Source organism: Natator depressus, chromosome 7, assembly GCF_965152275.1.
Source record: "Natator depressus isolate rNatDep1 chromosome 7, rNatDep2.hap1, whole genome shotgun sequence".
Taxonomy (NCBI): domain Eukaryota; kingdom Metazoa; phylum Chordata; order Testudines; family Cheloniidae; genus Natator; species Natator depressus.
The window spans coordinates 40943895-40964402 of NC_134240.1; the positions used below are offsets into that span (position 1 = coordinate 40943895).

General features: G+C 38.4%; 2 protein-coding genes across 7 annotated transcripts in view; one reads left to right on the top strand and one right to left on the bottom strand.

The window, feature by feature from the left end:
• Positions 1-5784, bottom strand: part of ECM2 (extracellular matrix protein 2) — a 42885-nt gene extending 37101 nt beyond the window's left edge. For 2 of the 4 annotated variants that reach the window (XM_074958204.1, XM_074958203.1), the window contains exon 1: positions 5630-5782. The gene's annotated coding sequence lies outside the window, so the exon portion shown is untranslated. Of the gene's footprint in view, positions 1-5629 lie in introns of all 4 variants that reach the window. The other 2 variants (XM_074958205.1, XM_074958206.1) reach the window with 2 other exon arrangements.
• The window catches only part of CENPP (centromere protein P), a 310225-nt gene that overhangs the window by 218473 nt on the left and 71244 nt on the right, over positions 1-20508 (top strand). The gene's annotated exons all lie outside the window — the stretch shown is intronic.

Consider the following 20508-nt stretch of genomic DNA (forward strand, 5'->3'; position numbering starts at 1 on the left):
CATACTATAGAATTAGAATTTATGATCCCTATTCCATGATGAGACATATAGCTCAAAGATATATCTTAATTAAAACTATCTTTAGATAGGTTTTTCCTCAAAAAGTATTTTATTAACAAAATCCAATTTAAATTTAAAAAATCAATTTAAAAAAAAATTTTTAATCATTGATTTTTATCCACCCTGGATTGCTCTCATATCCCAAAATGGCAGGTTGGCATGGACAATTTAATCTGTTGGATAAAGTCTGTAATGACAGAGCTCTCTAACCAGTCTTGTAATTGTGACTCTCTATAGTTGAGCAGTACACTTGAATTCAAATATAGACCTGGATACAGGGATACTGTGTTCAGGCAGCATGGATCTGGAAATCCCTTCCTGAATATGGAACAGATTTCCAGATTCATACCACTCAAATACATGTTCACTGCTCATCTAATAAGTAACTGGCGGTACATTTGGGGCTAGATTTAAGTTTATGGTGGTAGTTCATTGTATTGTCAGAGTGAGAATTGTTATTTTTCTGTTAGATACAAATCGTGCCTCCAGCCCAGACAGCAGACAAGAGTTCATTGATGGCTGTAATTAAAGGAATGCTTTCTCCAACCCTTGACCACCAGTGTTGCTTATGGCTGCCTGACCTCTGCAACTCAGGAATGACGGTTCTTCACACATTGGCAAATCCACTTCTTTCTGTTGTGTCCCAAATGATCTTTAGTGAAGAACACAAGGGCTATAATCCAAAAGGATTGTTCCATATTGAGTTGTTCCCTACACTATTAAAAACACATCTCAAAATAGCTAAAGATCATGGAGTTACTGAAGAAGTGGTGTTTTACCCACGAAAGCTTATGCCCAAATAAATCTGTTAGTCTTTAAGGTGCCACCAGACTCCTTGTTGTATTTTTGGAGTTAGTACACTGAACCAGTCATCAGATTATGTTTACTGTCACCAACAAGTAGGGTTAAAAAAAAAACCACTAGACATGACTCCAGCATTTTCTGGAATACAGCAAGCATGTCACACAGCTGTTTTTCAAGTGTGGAATGCACTCCAAAAAGAGGTACTTATGACAAGTGTTTCACCAGCTTTTGTCCTCTGACTTGTTGTGACAATCTTGTAGATGCTAACATTATTATCCTACAAATATGAGAAAGTGGGGCCTTCTTTGATGAGGACTTGTGATTTGGAATACACCTCGCCATCTTTAAAAAAAACAACGAGGAGTCCTTGTGGCACCTTAGAGACTAACAAATTTATTTGGGCATAAGCTTTCGTGGGCTATAACCCGCCATCTTTATAGACTAGACTAAATCTGTGGCATTCTTCCAAGAGAGGCTTAAAGCAAGTACTTTCCTTTCTTTTCTAAGCTCTTCAAGCAGGGTTTGTATTTATCTTTGTGCCTTGTAAAGCACTGAGTTCATTAGAGCTTAGCAAATAATAGATTATGATAGTGCGGTAGGGCTTTATTTGTGTTTTGGGGAGATGTTGTTAGGGATTTTGTTCTGGCACTAGCTTTCCTTAGCCATACTGACCTTTTGTTCTTGTAAATGAAATTTTTAGTTAAATTCTGTTAAGTGTCCAGAATCTTTTGAATATTAGTCATGGCCTTAAGAGAAAGTGTTGTATAACCCTAGGACAGTGGTCCCCAAACTTTTCACGGTCATGCCCCTCCTTACTCCGGTCTGCACGCACACCCCCACTGGGAGACAGGACCAGGAGTGGGGCCACTGCTTGGGGAGGCAGGTGCGGACAGGGGCAAGGGGGCTGAGGCTGGGGTCGCAGCTGGGGCTGGAACAGAGCCACGGCCAGGGGCCGAGGCAGGAAGTAGGTCTGGGATCAGAGCTGGGAGTGGAAGCCGTGGCCAGGCCATGGTCAGGGGCCAAGGCTGGGGGTAGGTCTGGGCCCCGCCATGCCCCCCCGAACGTTCCTCTGTGCTCTCCCTAGTGGGGATACACCCCATAGTTTGGGGACCTCTGCCCTAGGAGCTAGAATAATTTTTTCACCTGAACTAGACTTCATTTAAAACAGAATTCAAAATGGCAATATTTTGGGATCCCAACAACTGAGGCAAAAATGAAGTTCCTTTTAATATTTACAGTTTCACAAATTACAGTAGCAACATCCATTTAAAATGCTGAAATAGAAGACATCTAGTACATTTAATATTAGGAAAGGTAAAGTTAAGTAGTTGATGTCTTTTTAGGTATCCATTTAATCAAAAAATATTTCTAGGAAATAGCTGTGATTTTTTTTGTGTTTGCACAGTATTAGTGATGAGATTGCTTGCATGACATCTTGGGTCAATGTCAGAGCATGAGAAATTTAGATCTTTTCTCTGGTACAAAAACTGGAAGCCATAATCCCATATTTACAGTACAAATGCATGGGCATTAAACTTTCATACTGTAGTTCTTATAACATGAAGCACCCACAAAAACCTATATTTTCTGTGATTTTATTGTCCTTTGTCTTAAACTAGATTTTGGTTTATGATGTTGACTGTATACATAATGTGTGTAATTGTAAATAATACTGAGTTAGAGGATGTCACTAAGTCTTGATAGATGAATAACCAGTTAGCAGTTGCTGTAATTTAGTGAAATGAAATCAGCACATCCCCTTTCAAATAATGCCTTTATATTGGTGCATAGATAGTTGTAAGATGTTGTCTCAGTCTCTTGATCTTAAAACAGTTTTTTAATCACCGTGATTTTTTTTTCTGCTAATGTGTCAGGTCATTTTAATACTGCAGGTTTGCCAAGTTTTCCTTTTCTTGATACAAAGCATATGGTGGTGTCATAAATATAAAGGGAAGGGTAACCACCTTTCTGTATACAGTGCTATAAAATCCCCCCTGGCCAGAGGCAAAATCCTCTCACCTGTAAAGGGTTAAGAAGCTAAGGTAACCTCGCTGGCACCTGACCCAAAATGACCAATGTGGGGACAAGATACTTTCAAATCTGGAAGGGGGGGGAAGGCTTTTGTCTGTCTGTGTAATACCTTTGCCGGGAACAGATCAAGGATGAAAGCCCTTCAACTCCTGTAAAGTTAGTAAGTAATCTAGCTAAAAAATGCATTAGGTTTTTTTTGTTTTGGCTTGTAAATTCGCTGTGCTGAAGGAAATGTGTATTTCTGTTTTTGTGTCTTTTTGTAACTTAAGGTTTTGCCGAGAGGGATTCTCTATGTTTGAATTTGACTGCCTGTAAGATTATCTTCCATTCTAATCTCACAGAGTTGTTCTCTTATCTTTTTTTTGTTCTTCTAATAAAGCTCTGATTTTTAAGAATCTGATTGGATTTTTGGGGTCTTAAAAATCCAAGGGGGTTGTGCTCATCTTGTTTATTCTCAAGCCTCCCCAGGAAAGGGGGTGTAAGGGCTTGGGGGAATATTTTGGGGAAATAGGGACTCCAAGTAGTCCTTTCCCTGTTGTTTGTCTAAATCACTTGGTGGTGGCAGCATACTGTTCAAAAACAAGGCAAAGTTTGTGCCTTTGAAAAGTTTTTAACCTAAGCTGGTAAAAATAAGCTTAGAGGGTCTTTCATGCGGGTCCCCACATCTGTACTCTAGAGTTCAGAGTGGGTAGGGAACCTTGACGGGTGGCTTCCATGTTTTTCGTGCTACTCATAGCAGAATTTTCATATTTTGTTTTTTTACAGGAAGTTAGTAGTAAATAAGTTTTAGAACAGTAAATTTGTACTTACCTCTTTATAATAATAATCTTTGTTTAGCTACTTTCATCTGAGGCTGTATGAATACTTTAACAAACATTAATTAAGTAGGTATGCGTTATTCCTATTTTACAGATGGGTAAACTGAGGTACAGTGAGGTTACATGTCTCACCCAAGCTCATATACAGAACTAGTGGCAGAGTTGTGAACAGAATCCAGGATTTATTATACCTAAGTGCCTTTTTTGATTACTAGATTTACACCCTTCATTATGCTGTATGCGCTGTGGCACTGAATGTTAGTACCTTTTTCTTATGAGAAACAAATGTTAATGAACATGCCAACACACAGAAACTCATTAACTATCCTAACTGGTGCCTTTTTCAAAGCTTGCTTATTTCCTGATACCTAACATTGCAGATGTGACAAAGGGCAAGCAGCCTAATCTTCTTTGTGATTTGTAATTGACTTGCATTCTTTTGACTGTCCATAAATCTGCGCAGTAGATTACAGAACTATAGATGGCCAAACCTCAAAAGGGTTGAATGAAAGAGCTGATTGTAAGGAGAAGCCTTGAGCATGTTTTTTCATGACATCAAGCACTCAGTGACATCTTTACAGTTAAATCTTTAGGTTATATTTAATAATATTGTGACTCTAATTACATTGTAGTTACACAAGAATTGCATTGCAAATAAACAGTGATTGTTCTGATAGCTAATTACCACTCACTCATTTTACCAGAGGTTTACCTAAATTACAGAAATACTTATTAGACATTTCCCATACTTCATGCATGTATTTTTAGAATTCAGCTCTATCAACTGCATTATATTATCTTTGGAATTATCCTTCCAGTTGTGTGAATGTAGTAGTAGTTACAGGTATCAAAGAGTAAAACTACACTGTAACTACAGTTTCTGTAAGGTAAAGTGAAACTAGTTTATATAATCAGTTTCTACTGATATATGTGAACTCAAGTGCTATATTTTAGCATCAAGAACATTAATTTCTCAGTGCTGACTAAAAATGTAATGCTACAATTTTTTTTCCAACTAGTGTCCTTGACCTGTAAGATGAGGCCATAGAATCAACTGGTACTACCCTTTGCGCCCACTATTGACACTCTTAAATGATCAAACATAAAATAATATTTAACATAGTGTAGTCAAATTTTAATCAAATGAAAATTGAAACAAAATTAGATTTGAACAATTAAAATAACTGTAAATCATTGCATATCCCCAACACTGTGACTTGGGCATCTAGTATTGATTTGTGCTGAAATTAATATATTCTTGTAATTGTTGCTTAATACACTAAACAACAGTTTTCCCTGATATAGTGTATATTTTATCACTTGGGTTAATAGGACATATTTTCTACAGAAATGTTTAAGTCATGCTTGTATAAGTTTCTTCATCCTCTCTACTGTTCATCTACAATGTGTAATTAATTGTTTGTCACTTATTTTGTTTTTCTTTCTTACTGTGTTCAGTCTTTTTGTTGTTTTGCCTTATGTGATAGGAAATAGTTAATTTCTAAACACATGATCCTTTATAAACATTCCACAGAGAGTATTATTTATTTTCTTTATCTGACTCTATTCAGAGTAAGTTCAGAAATCTCTTTGAGTTAATCACTTTCTCTCACAATGCAGGAGGATTAAAATTATTTCTGAACATTAGTATACTGCTATTGAAATTAATTTGCATAGAAATTAATTATGATTAGCTATCCCAAGCATTCATATGGAACAAAGAAGCCCAGCTCACCCAATACTGCATACTTTCTTAATTTAGAAAAGCTTTTATACATAGTATTTGCTATAAAGAACAAATCTTGTTAACTTTTAAACATATTTGCAAAGTATTAAATACCACATTATTAACATGTAGTTTAAGCCATTCCACACCATGCTGTAAGCAATAATTGAAAATGTAAAATGTATATTACCTGGTAATCTAACCTAACAGTAGATTCTGCTTGGTGTCATTTAGTCTCCGGTTGCAAATGAAACAAAATCAGACTGATATCTTTAAAACAAAGAGAGCAACAGTGGGGATTGTTGAAACATGATAGATGACTCCTTAGTGAAGTCTGAAATAGCTTCTTTCCCTGGGGACAAAGCGCTGCTCTCTTCTGTGTGCAGAGAATTATCTAATAAGTTATTCAGAAAACTAAAAACCTCACTTTGGGAAAATGAAAAGCAGCAGAATGCATTTGGTCCTTAGGCTGACAAGGCACAGCTGGAAGCTCTCTGTAAATGATATGCTTATGTAAGTAACAAGAAAGTGCATTATTTTCAAGGAAACTGGAAAACATTTGCAGTTTATTTCATTCTTATTCTACTATAAATGTTTTGAAATCATTTTCCAGGTGACATGATTTTATTGTAGATTTATTATGCTTAGATAGATTGTATACCTATCTAAGCATAACCTTTCTTTCTGAACGTAGATCTAGTTTTTCCAGAATTCACATTTTTATCCCCATTTCTCTGTGTAGACTACTAAAAATCTATGTGAAACAAACTTTTTCATTGAAGATTTAGCAGAAAACTTGCCATGTTTTTTTTTCTTTTGTCCTTTTACAGCAACTGATTTCACTATAACTGCAACATGCACATGGAAAATAAACAACTGAAGCATTTTCCTTTTCTTTATTATTGTAAGGGTAATTACATCCTGAAATATGACACTGAAGCACAGCTACCCAGAAGCTGCATTGATGTTAATAACCCAAATATGAAAGGGAGGGGGGGAACATGGTAAATTACCACAAGTTCTTTGTGTGCCAGAGAGGCTAATTCCTTCCCACTCAGCTTGAGTTTTTGTAGACTGTCACAGCTTGGTGAGACTTTGGGCCTGCTTAGTTTCAGAAATGACAAATGTATCTACCAGATGGAGTTTACTGAGAGACTTCCAGGGCCTTTTAATCTTTTGAACATTGTTTGTTTGTTTGAAGCCACACTACAAGAAATTTCTAAGAAGACAGTTATGGAATGTATAACAATTTAGTTTGCCATAATTGCTAGTCAGCATGTGTGTAATGAATAGATACTAAGAAAACACATTGCCTCTCCACACAGTTATTTAGGTTATATCGTGCTTTACTTTACAATCATGGAGGGAAAACAATGATTAAACTCTATCAGTGTGTTTGGAGTTGTTCAAAATGTACAGGAAGAAATTATCCTTGCCCAAAGAATCTTGCATATTATATAAGACAGAACAGTTCAGCACATAATGCACCAGAAAAAGATCCAAAACCAAATTCAAAGACTCGGGTTTTTTAATACATTTGTCTCCATGGTGAAAGGCATCAAAGCAGAAATATGTTTTTCATAAGAGATCTGAATGAAGAGGGGTAGGGCGTGTAGAGAAGAGGCACAGGTGAGAGTAGGAGGATATAATGGTGCAGATAGATTAGATAGAAATATGTGAAAGAACATAATTGTGCATAGCCTTGAAGTCAAGGATGAGAGGTTTGAATTTAATGCAGAAAGAGAAAGCTGTCGAAGCAATAGTAAGATAGGAGTGGCAGAGTCGAAGTGACAGATAATTTGTCAGTAGCTGGAGAAGTGGAGATAAGTGAGATGTGAGCAGTGCAGAGAGGAAGGAGCTGCAATAGCCAAGGCAGGAGATCAGCAAAAGGTGGACAGAGACTTATGCGGTACATATGGAGGGGAGAGAATGAATTTTAGAGATGATGTGAAGGTAGAGGTAATAGGGTATTGTGAGAGCTTAGATACTGGAAGAAAAGGCGAGAAGGGACAAAAATAGGATAGCAAGATTTCAAGTCTGGTTATTCAGAAGAACAGTGGAGTTTGCTCACAGCTCATTTCTTTTTCTGATCATATATGATTAGCTGATAGACCCTACTTCTGTACTGTATTTGTGTTGTATCATTTACGCAGAATGACTGCACCACAACTAAAGGTGGGGCAGAATTTGTCTGGGCTTACCCAAAGAAGGGCAGCTCTGCTCTGTGGTTGGGTGGCGGGGAGAAGAAGGTCAGAAACTCAGTGAGTTCACCTAAGGGGAACAGGAGTCAGCCTATGGGGTATTATGCTAGTCGCCCCTTTTAAAGGGGGGCTGGGAAGAAATTTTTCCATCACCACCAGAATTGGCTTTGGTGGAGTGTGGTTTTTTCGCCTTCCTTACAGCGGGTGTGAGGATGGACCTTTTCTGGTGAATAGAAAAGGTGGTAGGTCATATGTCGCAACTTATTTTGTAATATTGGGCGGATGTTCAGTGCAGGTACTCCATAGGGAGGGCAGCCAGAGACCAGATAAATGGCCTGGTAAAGGACTTAAAAGGAGGTCCTGGATAAAGGAACAGAACGGGGAGGGGGTTCAGGGATTCCTATGATTGGTATGGCAGGGAGCCAAACACTCCTCCCTCCTCCCCCAATTCTCATAGCCCTCCTTAACCTTCTTACGAGGCTGGTAGATGGTAAGGTCCAAGCCATAGGTCGGCTGGGGTACCTGGATGGAAACAAAGGGGGGCTGGTGAAAGCCCCGGAGAATTGATTTGAATAAGCATGGATTTGCCTGCACTGTACACTTTACCTGCTGGGTAGTCCCAGACATCTATATAATAAAGCTGTGGCCTGATTAAAACCCATAACAAGTCTCCTGTCCTCTTTGTGGTATACCCACACAATAACACACATGCATCCTACGTCTTTAATCAATGGTTTATTTTTCTCCTTTGTTTTGTAATCAGTGAGCAGACTAAGTAGCACCAACATCCTCTGCAGCTGCTATTGTTGTTTCTAAATGTATCTTATTGTTACAGTTTGATACTAATATGTTTGAAAAGTGTCATTTGCGTTTTACTCCCATCCCATGGCATACTTCATGCTATCAGTTCTGTGTTTTCTTTACTCATTGACTTTTCACAAGGGTTTTTGGCATACAATAGTGATCTCACCCCCTGCTTTTCAAGCTGTCCAAATAAAAAGTAAGTCCAAAGTCCCTTCCTGATTGATCAGTGTGTAAAGAGTGAACTGGACAGTATGACTTCACACCATTTGTCAGGCAGCATCTCTTCTTGACTCCATTTAACACTTTTAGCACTCCAGCCTAACAGGCTGCAACTAGTGTGAGCACAATAGCTGATATTCTGGCTCGTATTCAGAGGATAACTCCAATTTTGGCTCACTTCCCCAGACTGGATATGAGTAAACTTCATCTTTAGATTTAGGTTTACATACTGACTTTTAAAGCAGAACAAAATTAGACGCCAGTTCTTCAAGTGTCCTCTGTATATTCCCTCTTCTGGGATGTGCCTACCGGTCCAGCTGAGATGATGGAACCTTCTGATAGCTGTTCCTGTTAGAGTGCTCATGCTCCCAACCAACCCAACACCTCAGTGCTCAAAGGCGTGGCTGTAGAAGGGAGTGTAGCACCCATAGCTGCCTCAGTTGCTTCCAATCAGAGCAGTGAAAGGACATGAACCTCTTGGATCTGTAGCTAGAAAAGACCCTTTTTACCTTTTAGTGTAGTTATTGTTAAGACGTTTTATAGTTAGATTTTAGGATAGTTTTTAGATTAGGATGTTGACATGACATGGCACCAAGACATGAGTGGGAGAGATCTCCAAAGTCCATATTTCCACTTCCTAGACTCCAACTGGCTTGCCGAGAAAGACCGTATCACCAGTCTCCATGTTTCAGTTCCATACCTCAGTTATCTCCCCTATTATTTCAGAATCTGATCTAGGGCTGGATCCAACACTCACATCTAAGATTCAACCATTTCCTCCAAAAAAGCATCTCCCTCCTCAGAGGAAAACTCCTGGAATCCTATACAACAAACAAGTGATGTGATGCCAGTTTGGGGTAAATGGCAAGATTAATTTAAGGACTTAAATCCTTAGGTGCCACCATGAATGCCCTGCCCATATTGGCCATCCCCTACTTAACCACTAGCACTTGAGAGAACCTCATTCTCTGGTTCTGGAACAACTTCCATCTGAACCTATGGATATGAGTCATCCAGATCTGAGATGCCCAGACCTGACATCCAGGGAATATTCCACTGCCTTAGTGCAACACACGCTCTGATGACAAGGAACCAGCTCCTCTGAATGATTTCCAGCAAATCATGGAACTAGAAAGTGGTTCATTTCTAGATGACAGTGTGGGTGTAGCTGCAGCATTGAGAATGCGATTCAATTTCATGAGCTAGCGGATGTCTCTGATCACCTTAAGTTCTGTGTCATCCACAGTAGCTCTCCATAGGCATGTCTGGCTATGGTCATCCTGTCTATCTATGGAAACCAAATCTAAAATAGAGGATCTACCCTCTGAAGAGAATGGACTATTTAGTAAAAAAAACTGATGGAGACACACTCCACTGCAAGATCTCTGGGGTTATTTCCTCCTTGTAGAAGGAAAGCACCTACATATATATTCAGGTATCACAGTCAGTACATTCCCCCTTGTTCCTCTTTGACAGCCATTCCTCCATGCAAATCCCCCTTCACTCCCTTTTCAGGGACCCTTCCCACAAGAAGGTATTGAGGACAGAAATATAAACTCTATTGAAAGCAGGAGCTATAGAAGAAGAACAGTTCTTTCCCTGATACTTTCTAATCAATACCTCCACCCCACCCCCACCCCATCCCAATCAAATTCTCAGACCAGTGCTAGATCTCAGAGCTTTAAACAGATGCATCAGGAAGCTTCATTTCAGAATGCTAACCCTGGCTCTGATTGGCTCTAGCCCTGTCTACTCTGGATTGGTTCATTGCTCTCTATCTCAAAGATGTGTACTTCAGTATTTCTATAAGACCCTCTTATTGTAAATATCTGTTTTACCCTTGCTCTAGACCATTTCCAATATACAGTTTTACCCTTTGCCCTCTCCACTGTGTCCAGCGTTTTTACCGTATGTCTGGCCTGGTAGCAGCATATTTGGGGAGGCAAGGGATTTTAATTTTCACTTACTTAGACAATTGGCTCCTAAGGGCTCCGTCAGAAGAAGAATTAGAAAAAGACATTCAGATCATTTGTTCTCTGTTTGGAACGCTGGGTCTTCTCATGAACAGAGAACATCTGCTGCACATAAACATGTTAAAACTTAGGGCTTGGCTGTCTGGCTCTCAAAGTGTTCTTCCACAAGTGCAGAAGGCAGTAACTTATGTGGCCATAGACAATACATACGTAATATTTGCACAAACAGAGAGGAGCTCATTAGTCTCAATCATGCAATGAGTTCAAACTTTGGGACTGTTATATCCCATACAACATTTATCCAATTGCCTTATGTGTAGAGGAGAACACAATAAGATAGCAGATCAACTGAGCAGGGATTCCTCACTGATGTATGAGTGGTCTCTAAAGGAATCAGTGATTCAGAACATTTTCAGCCATTGGCATAAATCTATTCACCACCCGATCCAATATGAGATGCCCCTGCTTTTGCTCAAGAGTGGATTCAGAAAGTCAATAATTGACACACGTCTTTTTCCTTGATAAAGAAATGGGTGTGATGCATGCATTTCCCCCCACCCTAAAAAGTCCTAAAGAAAATAAGACAGGATTTAGCCAGGGTGATTCTAATTGTTCCAGCATGGGTGAGGCAAGAGGGGACAGTGAGTTACTCCTTTTATCCAACAGCAAATACAAGATGCTTCCAATAACAATGGTCTCACTATCCCAGCAAGAAGGGAAGATCTTCCACACAGATTCCCAGTCATTACATCTGACAACTTGGGCAATAGGCCACTGACAGATTTAGAAAAATTGTGCTCTATTGAAGTGCAGCAAATGCTAATGAATGCTAGAAACTATCTAAGTTTCAAGAAAAAGCTACAATCTTATGTGGAAAAGATTTGTGTTTTGAGTGTGTGATAAAAATGTTGACACAGTTTCAACTCCCATGTAACTTATTTTAGAATATTTGTTACATTTAAAACCAATGGATTGTCTCTCTCTTCCTTAAAGTTCCATTTAGCAGCCATTGCAGCATTCCATACTCACATTAATGGAAAATTAATTGGGTTTTTTTGCATATGTTGGTGAAAAACTTTTAAAAGGGCTTATTGAATCTGTACCTACCAGTATAGGACTCTTTAAATGTATTTTGAGCACAGCTTATGTCTCCCCCATTTGAATCTCTAGTGAGCTGCTCTTTGTTTCATCTTTATTAAAGATAGCTTTAATAATAACAAGCCCTTTGACTAGAAGAGTTAGTGAGCTAGATGCCTTGATGGTGGATTCCCTTATACTACTTTTTATGAGGACAAGGTGGTTCTTAATCAGTACCCTAAACTTCTTCCTGAAATTATTTCAAAGTTTCATGTAAATCAAAGTATTAATTTACCAGTATGCTTTCCAAAACCTGGTACAAATAAAGGGGAAATCTAGGTTACATTCCTTAGATACAAAGAGAGCACTCTGATGTTATCTGAATTTAAAACTTCATGTCCTTGCCTAAGTTATTTCTCTTGTATGTGGATAACTCTAAAGGTCTGACCCTTCCAGCACAGTCTCCGTCTAGATGGGTTAGACAACGTATTGAAGAGTGTTACAGAGGAGCTTAACTATCTTCTTCTGTTCATCTTAGAGCCCCAGAACAGTGACTGCATTTGTACTAAATATATTCTTACTGAAATATGCAAAGTGGCTACGTGGCATTTGAGTCACACTTTTACGAAACTTTATGCTTTGGATCTTGCAGCCGGGTTTGATGCAAAGTTTGGCAGAATGGTGCTCTAATCATTGTTTAATGAGGACACTGCCTCCCTTCCTCTATCTCTCTATACTGCTTGCTAAACTATCCCAAGTGTGGGAATATGTAGATGACGCTTGAAGAAGAAATTAAGATTACCTACTTGTAACCAGTATTCTTCAAGATGGACTCAGCATTTTCTTAAGACTTGCCTGCCTACCTTGCTCCTGTGGAGTCCTAATTTCAGTATTACTTGGTATTCCCGCTTTAGTGGTGTAAGAAACTGAGACGGCAATGGGCACCATGCCCGCTTCTATAGCCACTTGAACACAGAACACACTTGCATGTTGATAGTGGGGCAGGGGGAAGGGTGCATGAGCATTCTAACAGGCACGGCTATGAGAGAGTTCCATTGTCCCAGCTACACCAGTTGGCGCATCCCAAGAGTATAAATATGCGGAGTCCATCTCGAAGAACTCCAGTTACAAGTAACCAATCTTCATTTACCTTCTTCCATTGTTAATTGCACTCTGTTTTCTTGGTTGCTGGCTTAATTCAACTTATTCATGTTTCCTAGCATTTTATGTGAATTGTTGTTCTTTTAGCTGTTCATCTCATTTGTGGAACCCAATATCTGTTCATAGTGCCCTCTTCTTGAGACCAGAATGGCTCAGGGGAATAGGATACAGAGATATTCACTTTTAGGTCACCAGCTCAGATCCATCCAACATTGGTGGTAATCCCAAAATTGTTCTTTTCTAATCTCTACTGAATAGCCTTCTATAAAAATAAACTGAAGAATTTAGTTTAGTTCCTAGTGGGTAGTTATCTATATCACAAGTGGCACTAATTAGAGAGACAAGGTGGGTGAGGTAATATCTTTTATTGAACCAACTTCTTTTGGTGAAACAGACAAGTTTTCTAGCTTACACAGAGCTCTTCTTCAGGTCCTATAAAGGTACTCAATTAGTGACACTGACAGTTTCAGTAGAGAGCCACAGATTGAATGAGCATGGAGTTAGAATTATTCTCTTAACCCTGTGAAGTAGTTCCTTCGGGAGAGAGTTTAGGTATGCTGGGCCTCCATAGAAGGAAGCTTGCACTACAAAACTGTACCTATTTACTGGATAAACAGAGGATTTCAGTCACCACGTTTAATAGTCGAAAACACCTTTCATGAGCATTCTTTTTACTGTCAAGTTTTAAAAAAAGATAATTTTCTTGTTTAGGGTTAAAGTCAAAACATCCTCACTTTCTCTAATTTATTAAAATTATTATTACCTCTGCATGATGTATTAAGCCATTGTTTTAATATTTTTGAAGCCATGTTGGAATGTCTTTCTCTGACAAGATGCTACAGGAACTTGTTGCTGCTGTTACTGTATTTGGGTATGAACTTAATGCACCGTATCTGCTATACAGTTCACTGTAACTACTAACAAAAATAAGTCATTGTGATTTATATAACATTTCTCAACTGTTCTTGCTGTCCTAGATTTGAGAACTTTTATAGGGTAGTGGTTTTTCCTTCACAAATTCTTTGACTACTTAAATTGTGTGTTGTGAAAACTTTTCAGTGGTTGAACAAAGTTTTTTTTATTTTTTCTATATTTTTAACTGCCAAAACTAAAGACCCTCTTTAGTTAGAATTTTCTTATTCTGCTCCTATATTTATGGAACGTGCTGAATATGTAGCTTAAATTTCAAGTCTTTCCACTTCTGGAAGACATCAAATGTTTATACTCTAATTTCAGGGCAGACTGTCTATCCTGTTCTTCCTAATATGTGATCCTTCTGCTGTACAACTCCATGTCCTAAGGCTAGTCAGCTTGCTTCATTTCTGTTATTCTATTATTATTAGAATTCAGTTGCCAGAGGTAGGAATGCCACATTGATGTAGCAAATCTTTCATCTTAAAACATTCTAGGACTTATTCTTTTCCCTTTTTACACTATTTTGTTTCATTTGTTTTTATAATAAAAAAAAAAAAATCAATATCAATGTAAATGCCTCCCAGCAGAGTACTAGCATGATACTTCCAGCACACATTTTAAAACAGAATTTAGTAATCTATTGGGTGTTTGTACACTACACACAATTATACATGTAATAGATTTATTTTTACTCTAAATTGTGAGTTCTGCTTTTTTGCCTGATGTGTTGGTGAAAATGCTCTTTTGGTTCCTTGCCATTTTGGTAAGGATAGCATTATGTATAAATTTCCGTTACTTGTGATGATGATTTATTATTTATTGAGTTTAATATATTGCTATTTTCAAAGGCACTTTACAGACTACAAACTATGGGTTCAGTCCTCCAATACCCTACTAAAATGAGTAATTCTTTACTCTGCCCCATGAGCGATCAATCTTATGGAGTCTGGTGGCATCATTCAATATCATCTTTAAATGCATATATCTAATAAGACTTTTTAGCAGCATATTGAATGAAGCAAGGTTCCTTCAATGGAATATTTTTATGCATACACAAATCTTCTTTCACTGTCATATAGGCTCTCAGGGCCACATACTGTGCTGCACAAAATTCATGACTGGTATAGCTGGGAGTGAAGAAGTGGCTCTAAGTCACCTTTCTGCTTCTCCATATCCTGTAGCTGTTGGGAACTGAAATGAGTCCTGGCATAACTTGGAGCAGCCTGCAATGCTGCTCCACCAACTAAGGATCAGATGGAGTGCAGTGCTCTCCAACCCACTATTGACAACTATCCATTTGTGGGTTTCAGGAACAGTCAGCATAAAGTGAGCTATGCTTAAGGAATCCTCACCACAGCCTTAAAGACTGGTGAAACACATTGCCTCATTTACAGCGCACCATCCATCCTCCACACTAAACAAAGTAGGGATCCTATGGAAACAATATCTGATTCTGTAACTAAAGACTGTAATAATGCATGAGCTCCAAGGGCAGAGTTAAAGCTATCATGTTCAATCTTAACTTGGGTATTTTCCTTGGGATGCTTCACTTCGCAATATTAATGTTCTTTAGGCATCATTTAACTCTGTTTAATAACCTACCATACATGGCATAGTCATGAAAATTTTACTAACTTCATATGTATAGCGGAGGCATTTTAGGTTGAAGCATAATTTGGATACATTTCCTCATGAAATGTACTATCCTCACATAGTATTTTACTAGCCCTAAATGCTAAACAATCACAAGATTGAAATAAATAAATAATTTGGGGGATTTTTGTATTGCCTCCGGTTGCAGAGTTCCTTTTTATTTCTTTATTTTATTTTATTTATTTAATGAAAGCTGAAATTTTCACCTAATTACCTGATTCCAGGAGCCAGGGCTTCAAGAAAAATACCAGATACCATGAGACTCATCAAATAATGAGTTGGAAACACTGCTAACAAATAATCAAATCCTTTTTCTTTGTAAATAACTATGAAAAGATAATTTTGTATACAGAGAAAATTTTGGAGACCTAATTCTCTGTACACTATGTTGTAAATGTATTTTAGGATTGTAATATATTTGATTCTGCTTTTGTAAACCTAATCCTTAAAGATAAAAAAGCTATTCCACATTTGTTTCAGAATACACAGTTTGGTTTTTGTATACACTGATATATACAAAATTGTTGACTAATTCTGAATGTCAAGTGCTGTTGCTCCTTTAGAAGAAAATATTTAGTCTGTATTTTTTCCATTTTCTTCTGCTTCAATTGTTGAACCACAGCATCTGAGTCTTTACTGACTATTTAGTAAGTTTCCATGGATAAGGGCTTTTGTTGTCATCATATACCAAAACTCATATGTTGATCTGGACCCATTAGAATAGCTTTCTTGCTTTTGCTTTTTGTGTAAAATAAATAACTATTGGTTCATTTGTGCAGTTAGGAACAGTCCTTAGTAAGGGATATTGTGAAACCAGACCACCATATGGAGCACTGAGACACATTCTGCCTCTGTAAGGCAATATGCCTCCCTGAATTCCCACCGTCTGCTCCTAGGAGGGGAGTAGAAACAGCAATCACTGTGCTTCCTAGAATGCAAAGTCTACCTGGCTTTCCTGTAGACTTCATGATGGGTGGGAGAGGCTGCTTCTCTTGTTTCCCTCTGCCCCACCCCACCACACACTTGCATGAGAGACAGGGACGCTGCTCCTATGTTAACATTTTTGAATTAAAAGTGATACTGCCACATTTGACAAACTCAAATCTTGCTAAATCTTAGATTTTTATAATATGGCTTCCACGATAGGGAGGAAGAGAATTTACTACCCCTTCAAAATTATTCATGCAGTTGTAATAAAATTCCAGCTCATCAGCTGGAGACTCCACTCAAAAGAAACATCTGAAGAAATGAAACTCTTTTTTTCCCTATAACAAGTACAGCATCAACATTTTAAAGGGTCTTGGTACCGTTCTGTGGAATCAGCTAATATATAATATATGGCTGAAGTATGAAATTTCAGTTGAGTGTATGCATAACCAGTGGCTGCCACAACCATACACTTGTTATGCACAGTGTGAATGATTGGCAGCAGGGCCACCTGGGAGGTGTGGGGAGAGGGGTGGGACAATGCCTGAGCCCAGTCACAACACCTGGAGTGGAGAGCTGGGTTCAGCTCTACAGGACATAAACTCATGGGTGTGTGAGAGCGGAGTTGTCTTGCTCTCCAACCCAGTGGCAGCTGAGTGAGTGTGGACTCCATGGACGAGGTGTTGGGGCTTGTGGCTACAGTTGAGAGGGCTTCATGGGGACTGCTAATGATGCCTGGGGTCTTCCCATCTCATGTGGTACATATGTATACATGTTAAAAATTTCGGGGGAGGAGGAGATATGTGCGTAACACATGCTAGCCTTTGAAATCTTGAGCCACTGATTACAATATTATCAGGTTTTAATCCTCTGTGGAATAAAGCACTCAATTTTAGAAGTTAAGAAGCTATTTTAATTGACCAGTAATTTAGCTACACAGTTGGATATGTGTTTTGGGAGGATTTTTAGTTTATAAAAACATGTACCCATTCAGAATCTTTTGTGCACAATTTATTTATTTAGACAGGGCTTATTGCCATAGCAAGTTTTCTACGGGCATTGAATATATTTTAAAAATAAAATATTTTAAAATACATCGAAATTAGAGTTTAATAATTTTAAAAACCCTAACAAATACTTCATGCTGACTGTGGCCGGCAGTTAAATCTCTTGCCTAATACTCATCAGTACTGAATAGTATGCAGAAATCAGATTCCATTCTAATCCTACTGCAAACAAAAGTCTGCAATTTTACTGCTTTTTACCTTGTTTAATACCAGAGCAGTTGAAATCAGCTGAGGTGCCAGAGTCAACAGACTTCTGAGTTCATAATAAAGGAATTGGAGGAAGAGCATTTTCTGTGAGCATATTCAGCAATCAGTTTACCAGACCTTGAATTTGTTGACTTTCAAGCCTGTCCTTGGCTTTTGCTGCACGTAGAGATGAATAGAGAGGTGGTGGGGATGGAGAAGTCATAGGTGCTTTTGGGATTGGGTCTTTTTTTTGTGACCTTTAATTTGTAGTAATATTATTCGTGTGCCCAGTGTCTTCTGTCCACACATTTAGAAACTGAAAGAAATAGATGCAATCCAGCATTTGCCCTGAAGTTCAGCAGACTTGGGCATTGACTACTGTGACAGCTTAGATCACAGAAACCCCTTTGGGACTGTCACCTGATGTTCTTTGACAACCTCTGAGTCTGTTTTTCCTGCCAATTTAGGACTTCAGAACCTTGCCTTGTTTGAGACAAACATACTAGCCTGCTACAAACCCAGACCCAGGTCTGAACTATGTCCCCTAAAAGATGAAGACTTAACTGAAAACAGCTTAAGAAGTGTTCCTGTCTCCAGCACTCAGATGCCTATCTTCCAATGGGGTCCAAACCCCAAATAAATCCTTTTTACCCTGTATAAAGCTTATACAGGGTAAACTCATAAATTGTTCACCCTCTATGACACTACTAGAGAGATATGCATAGCTGTCCCCCCCCAAGGTATTAATACATACTTTGGGCTAATTAATAAGTAAAAAGTGATTTTATTAAATACAAAAAGTAGGATTTAAGCAGTTCCAAGTAATAGCAGAGAGAACAAAGTGAATTACCAAGCAAAATAAAATAAAACATGCAAATCTAAATCTAATATAGTAAGAAAGTGATTATAGATGAAATCTCACCCTCAGAGATGTTCCATTAAGCTTCTTTTACAGACTAGTCTCCTTCTAGTCTGGGTCCAGCAATCACTTGCACTGCTGTGGTTACTGTCCTTTGTTCCAGTTTCTTTCAGGTATCCTTTGGGGGTAGGAAGGCTATCACTTGAGCCAGCTGAAGACTAAATGGAGGGGCATCCCAGGGGTTTAAATAGACTCTCTCTTGTGGGTGGAGACCCCCTCCTCTTTCCTATGCAAAATCCATCTCCAAGATGGAGTTTTGGAGTCACATGGGCAAGTCACACGTCCATGCGTGACTCAGTTTTTACAGGCAGCAGCCATTGCCCACATGATATCTTGAATGTCTCCAGGAAGACTTCTTATGTGGATTGGAGTCTTCCAAGAGCTATTGTCAGCTAAGTGCTTCTTGACTGGGCACTTAATTTGTACATTTCTTTCTCAAGAAGCTGACCAAATCTTTACTAAGGCTACTTTCAAGCAAGTACACAGCCAATATTCATAACTTCGAGTACAAAAATGACACATGCATACAGATAGGATGAGTATATTCAGTAGATCATAACCTTTACGAGATATTTTACATGGCATATGTAGCATACAACATATTCCAGTTATGTCATATATGCATTCATAAGCATATTTCCATAAAGAATTATGGGGTGCAACGTCACAACTACATAGTGCATTAGTTTGCACCAGAGGGATGTAAATTTTAGTGTGCACTAGCATGTTATGCACTAACTGGCCTGTATGAATCCTGCTGGCACACACTGAAAGTTTCCTGGTGGATCTTGTTGTCGTCCTGCTTCAAACAGTACCAAGTTAATGCACACTAGAGAATTTTTGGTGTGCTCCAGAAGGGTCCACATGGGACAGTTAGTTTGCGACACACTAGTGTGCACTGGAATTCACTCTATTCTGGTGCAGACAAATAGACCATTTTAGACAAGCCTTTGGGCTCTGCCAGACCAGCAGAGGGAGTGAATACCATGGTTGAGGGCATTCTGCTAATACACAGTATCTCTGCATGTACATCTGAAGACTTTTAGAAAATGCACTTGCAAATTTCCATCACTGCACTGACATTGTCCAGGATTTTTTGTTACCACCAGCAGCAGTGTTAATATAGACAGTACTGGCATTCTAAGCTCTAATTGAAGTGTAGCTTGTATGTTACTTGACTTCATATTTAACTAATGTTTCTGCTTATTCTATATTAAATACAAAAATAGCATTTAATTAATGTTACAATTGTGATTTATATTGAAATTGTGCATTACTAATGGTACTTAAACACCAAAAAAATACAAAGAATGGTACTCATAAAAAGGGGGAAAATTGTGTATGATAGCAAGTGGCGAGGATTGCAAGCACTTTGGAGGACAGGATTAGAATTCAAAATGATCTCAGTAAATTGAGGAATGTGTCTGAAATAAATAAGATTAAATTCAGTAAAGACCAAGTGCAAATCATATAAATATAAAATGGGGAATGACTGCCTTGCAGCAGAACTCCAGAAAAAGAATCTGGGGATTATAGTGAATTGTAATATTGAATAGGTAAAATTGAATATGATCAACAAAGTGGTGATTTTTCAAAAAAGGCAAATGTCATTCTAGGATGTATTAACAGGAGTGTTATATGTAAGACAAGTTAATTGTTTCACTCTTTTTGGCAGTGATGAGTTCTCATCTGTGTCCAGTTTTGGGTACCACATTTTAAGAAAGAGGTGAACAAAGTGGAGAGAATCTACAGGAGAGCAACAAAAATATGAAGTAGAAACCCTGACCTATGAGGAAAGGTTGTAATAATTGGTCATGGTTAGTCTAGACAAGAGAAGGCTGAGGGGAGATATAAGTCTTCAAATATGTAAAAGGTAATTATAAAGAGGATGGTTGTGAGTTGTTCTCCATGTCCACTGAGGGTAGAAAAAGAAGTAATTCACATAGTTTGCAGCAAGGGAGATTTAG